Here is a 13,111-nt window from a genome sequence, read left to right as displayed (position 1 = left end):
CAATATTCTGAATGATAATAATAATAATAATAATAATAATAATAATAATAATAATAATAATAATAATAATAATAATAAAATAATAATAATAAAAAAATAACAACAAAAACAATAATAATAATAATTATTATTATTATTATTATAAAAAAGATACAAAATAATAACATAACAACAACAATAATAATAAAAATAAAATAATAATAATAATAATAATAATTATTATTATTATTATTATTATTATTATTATTATCAAATAATTCTAGAACAATAAAATAATAATAACAATAATAATAATAATAATAATAATTATTATTATTATAAAATTATAAAATATTAATAATAATAATAACAATGAGAATAAAATAATAATTATACAATTATAAAATAATAATAATAATAATAACAATAGAAACAATAATAACAATAATAATAAAATATAATAAAATAATAATAATAATAATAATATAAAAATAATAAAATTATAACAATAAAATAATAATTATAAAAATATTTAAATAATAATAATAATAATAATAATAATAATAACAATACTAATAATAATAATAATTATTATTATTATAAAATTATAAAATAATAATAAAATACTAATAATAATATAAAATATAATAAAATAATAACAATAAAATAATAATTATAAAAATATTAAAATAATAATAATAAAAGTATAATTATAAAAAATATTAAAATAATAATAATAATAATAATAATAACAATAATAGTTATTATTATTATTATAATTATAAAATAATAAAATAATAATAACAATAATAACAACACTAAAATTAAATTAAATTAGATTAAGGTAACTTAATCAAACTACTTTTTGTTTTACTTTTAGATTACACTACTTTAATTAAGATAAGCTTATTAAACTATATTGATGAATAAAAGTCAAATGCTGGCATTCTGCTACACTTCAATGAGATTTCACCGTTTTTTAATGAAACAAACAAACAAACAAATAAATAAAATTAAATTTTACATTTTGATTTTTATCGTAAAACCTAAACATTTATATGTCAGAGCTTCATCAGCATAAACGCCATTTCTAAAGCAAAAAAATATATACAAATAAACAGAATTTCTACATGAAGTCATGCCTAAATAAATGCACATTTTATGTGTATAAAAAAACATACAACATGTAGGAAACAAAGGGATCATCAAAAAGTGACTGGAGAATTACATGTCTCTGGCTTCTCCGAATAGCTTGGATGTGGCTTTTCAAATGTGCACAAACAGATGCCTGCCTTGCCCGAGTAAACACTAATGCATCTGCACTAATGCTGTGGGCTCTGTGTACACAAACACCAATCCTGCGTCACACGTGAGTCTGTTCAGTCAACTCTTCACATGACAGATGGGGCTCATACAGCATGCATATTCATGAGCAGGACTAGGACAATACATTTTTTGTTGCAACAAAAGGTGAAGTCCTTGATTTGATCTGGTCTAACCATTGTTTCTGGGGGGCTCTTTATAAATAAAGTTGCTTTGGGTTGGTTTCCTGAAGTTTTTAAATATTTGTCCACATTTAATTCATGTAATATATTTTCAGTAAATGTTTGAGTTTGAGGACTGAAAAAGAAAACTTTCAGGTGCTGTAATACAAGCAAAAATAAAAGTAAAAAAGATAGATTTTGTTGTTTTTTTGTGAGGAAACTGCCACTACCATTCAAAAGCAAACAAATTAACAAACAAACAAACAAACAAACAAACAAATAATAAAGCAGGCAAGCAAACAAACGAGCACAAGGCAAGGCAAGGCAAGGCAAGGCAAGTTTATTTATATAGCACATTTCATACACAATGGCAATTCAAAGTGCTTTACATAAACAAGAATAAAAGAAACAAGTAAAAAAATAAATAAAAATAAAAAAATAAATAAAAATAAAATAAATAAAATAAAGCACACAAATAAATACAAACATTAATTAATAAATAAACGATTTCATAAATGCAATATATTAAGCATCATGATAGTTTTCAGCATAGGTGAGAGGTATTAATAACAGTTCTAAATATATTTATAATAAGATACAGTACAGTTAGAGTTCATAATTCAGCATCAATAATTGAATAATTACTGAGTGAAGCAACTCAGCATGATTATGATTACAGGATTGTTTTTGACACACTTATTCACAGGAATAAATAACATTTTTAAATGTACATTAAATAACATTTGAAACAATATTTTCAGATATTTTACTTGTTTTATTATATTATATTTTGTTTATTATTTATTATTATTATTATTATTATTATTATTATTATAAGATTTTATTTATCACAATTATTATTAATATTAATAACAACTTTTAATCTATTTATTTAAAACTTACAGTGTTGGACAAACTTACTTTTAAAAATAAGTAATAACAAATAATTAAATGAATAATAATAATAAAAATAATAATAATAATTACAATAAATTATTATTATTGTTGTTGTTGTTAATATTATTGTTATTATTTAATACTAATAGTAGTGATAATAATAATAATACCAACAACAAGGACAATATAGTATTATTGTTGTTGTTGTTGTTATTATTGTTATTTAATACCACTACTAATAATAATACTACTAATAATAATAATAACAATGTGTTGTCATTAAACTTATTATTATAACTAATATTATTGTTGTTGTTTCTAATTAATAATAATAATAATAATAATAATAATAAAAATAATAATAATAATAATAATAATCATCATAATAATCATAATAATAACAATAATAATAATAACAATAATAATAATAACAACAACAACAACAACAACAACAACAACAATAATAATAATAATAATAATAATAATAATAATAATGTATTGTCTTTAAAATTATTATTATTATTATTATTGTTATTATTATTATTGTTATGATTATTATTATTATTATTATTATTATTATTATTATTATTATTGTTATTATTATTATTATTATTTTTTGTTTTTTTAATTTAAATAATAATATCTCATTGATTTTCTTTTCGGCTTAGTCCGTTTATTAATCTGGGGTCGACATCCCACTTCAACACATTGAGAACATGCAAACTCCACACAGAAACTCCAACTGACCCAGCCGAGGCTCGAACCAGCGACTTTCTTGCTGTGAGGCGACAGCACTACCCACTCTGCCACTGCATCGCCCTAAATAACATTAACTTTTTCATCTAGTTATAGCATAAATGTAGCCTGCAAAATATCATCTTAATCCCAGCGATATTACAAACAAATGCAGAAATAGCACAACACATCCCTTTCCTTAAAAAGTAACCAACACACCTTTCAAAAGTGACTCTAGATTGTAATATTTTAATTTTAAAAGTAACTTTCCCTCACACTGAGTGTATTTAACTACACACGAATGTGTATTTCACAACCAGCATTTCATTTTCAATATCTTTGGGTGCATTTCCACATACAGTTACTGCTTCAGTGTTCACTCACACACTCATGAGCTTGCTCAGCAAGCAGCTAACCGGGCTTTCCATCTCATGACCATGGTGACATTTTAACCAAAGTAGAAAGTGCAAGACAGTCTAAGAATTTTGATCCGTTACGCAACGCTTGCCACACTGCAGTCAAACCGAACGTAATATGAGGCCAAAATAAGTGATAACATACAAATAAGCCGTAACAGTCATGTGCACCATAAAGCTCAATTCAACACCGCAATCCAGGCAATTAGACAAGCAGCTTGTTGTTAAGGCCGAGGGCTTAAATATTAATGCTGTGACCGCCGGTGTTCAATGTACTCTTACTGGAGAGCTGCTCATGACCAAGCGGCAACCTCCAGCTCTGCAATACGGAACAACTGAAACTGCAATCCATTGAAATTCCCATAGTCCTGCCTCCATATGGAGCAAATTTCAATTGAGACCACTGTCAGAACTGGTCCACTTTACAGCAGAAAAAAAGCTGTTTACAGCCTGCTACAAAGAACGATTTTGGTTCATACAGCTAATATGACTACTGCGAGGGGGTGAATTTTGTTTAGAACTCATCTGCTTTCTTTATATTAGGCTATATAAAGTCTGCATAATTAAGGGCGTGGCTACTTGAGTGACAGCCAGGTCTTGCTGGTCGCCATCACCTCAGCTGATTCCGGCTGATTAGCTGCTGAACTATACATCATATTTTGTGTTGTTTTATGCGGCTTTACACGATCAGTGGAACTTTTGGACTTATTTTCGACAATTTTCAGATGATATGGGGTGCTGTGTGCACTTCATTGTGCTCACAAACCATTCACGTGGCCTCTGTTTCCCATGTGAGTAAGCCTATGGGCAGGACCAGACGGAATCTGCGGACATTTTTTGCTATTTCTGCGGAGAATTTTGATAAAAATCTGTGGATTTCTGCGGAATTATTTTGGGAGTATGCAGCGAGTATCATAACTAAAACCTTAATATATGAAATAAAAAGTAATAAATTACTGAATAAAAACTGAATAAATTCAGATTTACACCTTTACTCGAGTAAATCAACAGAATTAATGATGTTCTAAAAATCTGCGGAATTCTGCGCGCGCAGATTCCGTGTGGGCCTACCTATGGGTGACGTCACGACTAATACGTCCATATAGTTTACACTCTATGCTCATGACCGACCCATGTAAATACATACCGCTACTCTCTGACGATACTGAACTGCTTCTTTCATCCTCGCACGCAAGATGCTTTAGATAAAATATTCGTACGATTTGCTAACGATTGTTAAAGGTAATAGGACATTTTATATTTTTATCTACATACTTTATTAACACTAACCGGTAGGGGTGTCAAAATTAATCGTTTCTTCTGTGCACCGCGATGCAGACGCGGACAATTCGGTATCGGTTCAGTAATAATCATAACCGGTTATTACTGACGTCATTTACCTCATGTGCGCTCTGTCGCGAGGGAGGTGAGCGCGAGTATTTAGAACGCTCGAACTACTTAAAACTCATAAACTGTGCACAATTTCACTGTGTGTGTTTGCTGGATCAGTCTTGCACTGACATTAACAGCAAAAGCCCCTATTTCACTGAGAGCGAGAGAGTGAAAGTACTCTATTTCTCTCTCTTGCGCACACACACAGTGGCCCGTTTGACCTGCTGGCGTGGCTTTTCTTCTCCTCTCGGCTGTTACTTCTGGATACAAAAACGAGCGCGCGTCTGCAGAGTTTTCTCAACCATGTCTATCATGCATCAGCTGTGATCGCCGCTGCCGCCTGCCGCTTATCAGTATCACTCATCTGTGAAGAGCGCAGCGCGCAAGAGCCAATCGCAACTGTTTTTGTTGAGGGTGTGACCAATCAAAGGGGTGTAAGAGAACTAGACAAGGATCAGAAAGAGAGCTGGATGTTTATATTTGTTTATATTATTTGCTAAATGCTCGTGTTGTTTAAAGGTACAGTTTATATATCTGACTGTTTGTTTTAAATGACAAAATTGTATTACAAATAATATACAAATATATTCATACATTTTAATAACTGCTGCTTAGGGCTGCTCGATTTGGGAAAAAATCATAATCACGATTATTTTGGTCATAATTGTTATCAGTTGAAGTCAAAATTATTAGCGCTCCTGAGAATTTTGCTTTTTTAAATTATGTTTAACAGAGCAAGGAATTTTAAAAGTATTTCCTCTAATATTTGTTCTTCTGGAGAAAGTCTTATTTGGTTTATTTTAGCTAGAATAAAAGCAGATTTAATTATTTTGAAACCCATTTTAAGGTCGATATTTTTAGCCCCCTTAAGCAATATGTTTTTTGATTGTCTGCAGAAACTACTGTTATACAATGACTTGCCTCATTACCCTAATTAAGCCTTTGAATTGCACTTTAATCTGAATGCTTGTATTTTAAAAAAACATCTAGTAAAATGTTATGTACTGTCATCATAGCAAAGATAAAACTAATCAGTAATTAGAAATGAGATATTAAAACTAATATGTTCAGAAATAAGTTAAAAAAAAAAACTTCTTTCCATTAAACAGAAATTGGAGGAAAAGGGTTGCTAATATTCTGGAGGGCTAATAATTCTGACTTCAACTGTATGTATATATATATATATTTTACAATAGAATAAAAATATGAAACAAACTGTGATTTAAGCATCTTCACTCTAAGAAAAACAATTTAGCTACAAAAATCCTTCAGTCTGGAGCAGTAATGGATGTTCTCGTCGTTTGATTAATGCTAAAACAGGCGGCAGCATTTCGCACTGTCACTTTAATGGTTTCTCTTTCACGTCTTTTGATTCTCAACTCGTTTGTTTCTTACGCAAATGAGGGTTAATATGAATAATCACTTATCACCGCGTTTTGACACCTATTTGACCATTAAAGCGCTCACGTTAATGACTTTAGATGTCTGCGCTCCTCTGCTCGTCTCAGTGTGCGAATGAGAGCGAATGCTGACCGCGTGCTTATGTGTGTGTGCGTTGCACACACACATAAGCCCCTTTCACACAGTGATACCGGTAAATTTCTGGAAAATTTCCGGAACGACTTTACCGGTATATTGAAAAAAGCGCTGTTCACACAGGCGAGGACGTTACGGAAGTTTTCCGGAAAAGAGCATTCACACATCCATTCCAAAATACCGGTAAATTCTGACATCATTCACCACAGATGAGCTTTAACGGCTGCGCTTGTATTTGTAAACATTTGACTAAATTACAAACTCTGTGGATGATCAATATTGTGAACAACTTTCGCAGGATCACTTTCGCATGTCGAGATGTTCATAATATGTGCGTGTGCAGGCGCTCACAGGCTGTTTCACAGGCACACGCAAAGCTTGAAGGTAAACAAACAACGGCTTATCATAAGCATCTCATCGATGATTATTTACACAGTTGGCATTAAGAAGAACATATAAACGTGATCTGACTAACTTCTAGCAGCTAAATGTGTCTGGAAAAATATTCAAAGGCTTTTATTCTCACAAACCGCGCGGACGTAAATGCGTCTGACTGTTGTGATTGGCTAAAGCAGACGTCTCACGTCAGCACGTTCTAGACGTGCACGCGCTTATTACGGGAATCTTCCTTCTGCGTTCACACAGCGCAGCATTCCGGCAAATTACCGGTAATGTTACAACTTCTCTTTCCGGAAAATAGCCAGAACGAATTTACCGGTATTTTCAAAAAGGGCCTGCTCACACATACAGACCTTTCCGGAAAATTGCCGGCAATTTTCCGGAAAGGTCTGTATGTGTGAAAGGGGCTATAAGCACGCGGTCTTTCGCGCTTTTGGTAAATGATGCAATAATCGTTTATCTCGATTAAGGGTTTTTCATAATCGTTAGAAGCCATAATCGAAATCGAAATCGGATTTTCGATTAATTGCACAGCCCTACTGCTGCTGTGAAGAAAATATAAAATTGTGTATGAAATGCACCGTGATGCACCGAATTGAACCGAATCAATGGCATGATAATCATAACCGAACCGAACCGTGAGACTAGTGTAGGTTCACAGCTCTACTAACCAGCTTTAATTTCTGGCTTTAATCAGATTTATTCATTTATTTTTTAAACTTTAGTGTCATTTTTTACAAAATTTTCTTTGATTTATTCCTTTCTTTGCAAAAACGTTACTTTTCCAAAACTTATCCTACTTAGTTTTTTAAATAGTTGTGATACTGAAATGGTAGCATTAAAAAAACGTATGTACAGTCAAGGTCAGAATTTTGTCTTTTTTTAAATATTTCCCAAATGAAATGTTCACAGTATGTCTGATAATATTTTTTCTTCTGGAGAAAGTCTTATTTGTTTTATTTCGGCTAGGATAAAAGCAGTTTTTAATTTTTTAAACACCATTTTAAGGTCAATATTATTAGCCCCTTTAAGCTATATTTGCTTCCGATAGTCTACAGAACAGACCATCGTTATACAATAACTTGCCTAATTACCCTAACCTTAACCTAGTGAAGCCTTTAAATGTCACTTTAAGCTGTATAGAAGTGTCTTGAAGAATATCTAGTCTAATATTATTTACTGTCATCATGGCAAAGAGAAAATAAATCAGTTATTAGAGATGAGTTATTAAAACTATTATGATTAGAAATGTGCTCTCATTAAACAGAAATTGAAGAAAAAATAAACAGACGGTTAATAATTCTGACTTCAACACGTATGTCATTAAAGAAAATAGGAATATCTTTGTTATTTAAGCAACCTGCACACCTTTAAACACTGACATAATCCTTTAAAGGCTCTACATAATTTGTCAGCTCAAAAGTCAACACACGCCTGCTCCCTCTGCTTAAAGATGTTCCCACAAAGCAGCGTTGGAGCATCGCGAACCCATTCAAACTCAAATTAGGAGAACAACAGAGGCCCTGAGCACAAGATAAATGATGTGTGCCAGCAGGTAGAGACTAGCACACCAACAACAGCCAGGATGAACTAAAAATCACTGAAAGAGCGTACTAATCTCGCCAGTAAAAACACACGGCTTCTGGACGACACTAACTAAACAACACATACTGAGCTCATGCTAATTAAACAGTCACCATGACTATGACCTCCCAAACAAAGCAGGATGACAGATCGCCCTCCATTACATGTTGCGGATTGAAGGGCCAGATCAGGCGAATAAAGCCTGCTGCTGTCTTCATGATGCTGGCTCCACAACACTGACGCCATTCCCAGAGGAGCGAGAAAGCCCGCGGTCTGAAGACGTTCCTCAGAGCGACTCTGAGGTGAAGTACAAGACTGAACAAACACTCTGATACCTGTGGGCAGCGACTGCGATAATCTACGGCTTGCGTCAGGACAAGCAACTTCTCAAGGCCTCACCTCACTTGCAGTATGAGACAGGAGATATACGAGTTGCGTTTGACCGCAACTTCTAGGGAAAATGACAGGGCGACGAGTTTCGTTACTTTCCACATGAATGATATTTAGAGGCATACACTCACCGGCCACTTTATTAGGTACACCTGTCCAACTGCTCGCTAAAGCAAATTTCTAATCATCCGATCGCATGTCAACGCCACAGCCTACCCGAGTATTGCTGCTGACCATGTCCATCCCTTTATGAGCACAGTGTCTTCATCTCCTGATGGCTACTTCCAGCAGGATAACACGTCATGTCATACAGGAATCATCTCAGACTGGTTACTTGAACATGACGATGAGTTCACTGTACTCAAATGGCCTCCACAGTCACCAGAGCTCAATCCAATAGAGCAGCTTTGGGATGTGGTGGAACGGGAGATTGGCATCATGGATGTGCAGCTGCGTGATGCTATCATGTTAATATGGAGCAACATCTCTGAGGAATATTTCAATAAATCTATGGCATGAAGGATTAGGGCAGTTCTGAAGGCAAAAGGGGGTACAGCTCGGTACTACCTAATAAAGTGGCAGGCAAGTGTATTTATTTATCATTGTATTGCATTGTTGCACACACTAATCATAAATAATAAACATCTAATGGCTAATCAGAGGCATATATTATGTTATGCTGCGTTCACACCAGACGCGTAACGCACGTCAAGCGCAAGTGATTTAAATGTTAAGTTAATGCAAACGCGCGAATAGACATCATACGGCGCAATATGCGTGAATGGCGCGGTGCGAAAATTGAGCGTTTTACGCGCTTAACGTGCGCTTCGGGCAAATCTCTTGAGTCCAAAAATCTGATCTTCAGCGGACATTCACGCCGCGTTAACCAATCAGAAGCTTGCTCTTGTAGAAGCGTGATTGTGACGAATCACCTGTTGATGACGTCCAGGGGGAAATCCTCCAGCAGACACCGACAACAAGTCATCAAACTAGGCCTGGCTCAGTCAGAGGCACCGCTGAAAGCCTCCGTCATCCAGGTTCAGTTTCTGGAGGAGTTTATGAGCTCACAGAGCTGGATGCACCTCTGAAAGAATGTAGTGGACTCAGACACGACCCTAAACGTATCGACGCTGTTTTTCAGCCTTCATAAAACTGTTATTTTCTTAATAAAATCCATGTTAGCCATTTAGCTATAAAGCTAGAGTCACCAGGCAGACAGAAGCCCTGCCCATCACAAGAATTTGACGTGCGAATGAAGCGAGTAAATTCAAATATGTTCACGCAGGTTTTTTTTTAATTTACGCACGAATAGCGCGACTTATCCGCGCGTTCCGCGTCTGGTGTGAACACAGAATGACACTGACAGGCAGTATTCTAGGTTTGTGCTTCATATATTACTTTAGTCCAATAAGCAAGACCGCTGTTGTTTTTCTAAATTTGGTAATAGTAAATTATTAATCACTCATTTTTCTTAAATATCAGCTGTAAAATCTGTTAGTTTTGATCATTCCTACACATTAACAGGTAGTGAGAACATTTAAAGATGTGTATTGCCATGTTTTTAATGAGCACATATAATGTAAAACGTATTGGACCTTGCTGTATCTCACAGTCTATTTTAATATCTTCCTTCAACTCATCCCACACAAGTTATATAAAAGCTCTAATTAAGGCAGTACCCTTTCCAAAGGTACATGTTTGAACACTTTAGGTACTAATAAGTGTCTTTAAAGTAGGGCTGGGAGATTTTAACTAAGATCTAATTCCTTAGCAACCCCCTAGCAACGCATTAGCAACCACCTAGAACACCCCAGCAATGCCTTTGCAACTGCCAAACAATCACTCAGAACACCTTAGCAACTACCTAGCAATGCCTTAACAATCACCTAGAACACCTTAGCAACCACCTAGCAATTCCTTAGCAACCCTCTAAAACACCCTAGCAACCACCTAGCAATGCCTTAGTAACCATTTAGAACACCTTAGCAACGACTTAGCAACCACATAGCAACCACTCAGAACACCTTAGCAACTAGCTAGCAACACCTTAGCAACCACCTAGAACACCCTAGCAACCGTCTAGCAGCACCTTAACAACCAACAACGCCTTAGCAACCACTTGAACCATCCTAGCAACCACCTGCAACACCCTAATACCCTCCTAACACCTTAGCAACCACTCAGTACACCCTAGCAACGCCTTAGCAACCACATAGCAACCACTCAAAACGCCTTATCAACCACCTAGAACACCCTGGCAATGCCTTAGTAACCATTTAGAAAAATCTAACATTGCCTTAGCAATTGCCTAGCAACCACTCAGAACACCTCAGCAACCACCTAGCAATGCTGTAGCAACCAACTAGAACATCCTAGCAACCGCCAAGTAGCACCTTAGCAACCACCTAGCAACACATTAGCAATCACTCAGAACACCCAAGCAACCACCTAGCAATTCCTTAGCAAGTACCTAGAGCACCTTAGCAACAGTCTAGCAACACCTTAGCAACCATTCAGAACACCTTAGCAACTGCCTAGCAACCACTCAGAACACCTTAGCAACCACCCAGCAACGCCTTAGCAACCACCCAAAATACCCTAGCAACCATCAAGCAATAACTAAGCAACGACCAAGAGCACCTTAGCAACAGCCTAGGAACACCTTAGCAACCATTCAGAACACCTTAGCAACAGCCTAGCAACCAGCTAGAATACCCTAGCTACCGCCGAACAACATCTTAGCAGCCACTCAGAACACCCCCAGCAACCACCTGGCAACAGCAACCACCTAGCAACCACTCAGAACACCCAAGTAACTGGCTAGCAACATCTTAGCAACCACCCAAAATAGCCTAGCAACCATCTAGCAATACCTTAGCAACGACCTAGAGCACCTTAGCAACAGCCTAGCAGCACCTTAAAAACCATTCAGAACACCTTAGCAACTGCCTAGCGGCCACCTAAAATACCCTAGCTACCACCTAGCAACATCTTAGCAACCACTCAAAACACCCCCAGCAACCACCTGGCAACACCTTAGCAACCACCTAAAAAACTCTAGCAACACCTTAGCAACCACTTTGAACACCAAAGCAACTGCTAAGCAACCACCTAGCAACCACTCAGAACACCCAAGTAGCTGGCTAGCAAAATCTTAGCAACCACCCAAAATACCCTAGCAACCATCTAGCAATACCTTAGCAACAACCTAGAGCACCTTAGCAACAGCCTAGCAGCACCTTAACAACCATTCAGAACACCTTAGCAACTGCCAAGCAACCACCTAGAATACCCTAGCTACCGCCTAGCAACATCTTAGCAACCACTCAGAACACCCCCAGCAACCACCTGGCAACACTTTAGCAACCACGTAGAACACCAAAGCAACTGCTAAGCAACCACCTAGCAACCACTCAGAACACCTAAGTAGCTGGCTAGCAACATCTTAGCAACCACCCAAAATTGCCTAGCAACCATCTAGCAATACCTTAGCAACGACCTAGAGCACCTTAGCAACAGCCTAGCAGCACCTTAAAAACCATTCAGAACACCTTAGCAACTGCCTAGCGACCACCTAAAATACCCTAGCTACCACCTAGCAACATTTTAGCAACCACTCAAAACACCCCCAGCAACCACCTGGCAACACCTTAGCAACCACTTAGAAAACTCTAGCAACACATTAGCAACCACTTAGAACACCAAAGCAACTGCTAAGCAACCACCTAGCAATCACTCAGAACACCCAAGTAACTGGCTAGCAACATCTTAGCAACCACCCAAAATAGCCTAGCAACCATCTAGCAATACCTTAGCAACGACCTAGAGCACCTTAGCAACAGCCTAGCAGCACCTTAAAAACCATTCAGAACACCTTAGCAACTGCCTAGCGACCACCTAAAATACCCTAGCTACCACCTAGCAACATCTTAGCAACCACTCAAAACACCCCCAGCAACCACCTGGCAACACCTTAACAACCACCTAAAAAACTCTAGCAACACCTTAGCAACTACTTTGAACACCAAAGCAACTTCTAAGCAACCACTCAGAACACCCTAGCAACACCTTAGCAACTTACTTAACTGCCTACGTACCCATCCACGCCAACTGTTTTTAAAATGTTGACCAGTCCATTGTGTGGAAGCCAGCATCATTACAGTGTAGGTACATTACCGTTTAAACAGTCCCTATTACAGCTATTGTACCTTTCTGTCTGGGCGTGTAACATACTAATTATGCATTTAATCAGCATTTTAATTGAGTTTAACGTTGCGTATAAAGAAAACTGTTGCCCAA

General features: G+C 36.2%; 2 protein-coding genes and 1 long non-coding RNA gene across 7 annotated transcripts in view; 1 reads left to right on the top strand and 2 right to left on the bottom strand.

The window, feature by feature from the left end:
- Positions 1-13,111, top strand: part of slco1d1 (solute carrier organic anion transporter family, member 1D1) — a 790,174-nt gene that overhangs the window by 388,346 nt on the left and 388,717 nt on the right. The gene's annotated exons all lie outside the window — the stretch shown is intronic.
- Positions 1-13,111, bottom strand: part of si:cabz01066312.1 — a 109,540-nt gene that overhangs the window by 90,072 nt on the left and 6,357 nt on the right. The window lies entirely within an intron of this gene.
- LOC141381952 (uncharacterized) lies at positions 7,723-10,897 on the bottom strand. Its single transcript, XR_015484528.1, has 3 exons — positions 10,868-10,897; positions 10,171-10,578; positions 7,723-9,491 (listed from the first exon to the last, which is right to left on the bottom strand). It is a non-coding gene; the product is annotated as an uncharacterized LOC141381952 (long non-coding RNA).

The sequence above is a fragment of the Danio rerio genome, chromosome 4, assembly GCF_052040795.2.
Source record: "Danio rerio strain M-AB ecotype USA chromosome 4, GRCz13ab, whole genome shotgun sequence".
Classification (NCBI taxonomy): Eukaryota; Metazoa; Chordata; class Actinopteri; order Cypriniformes; family Danionidae; genus Danio; species Danio rerio.
The sequence above is the reverse complement of the archived record's forward strand: the minus strand, read 5'-3'. Positions and strand labels throughout refer to the sequence as shown.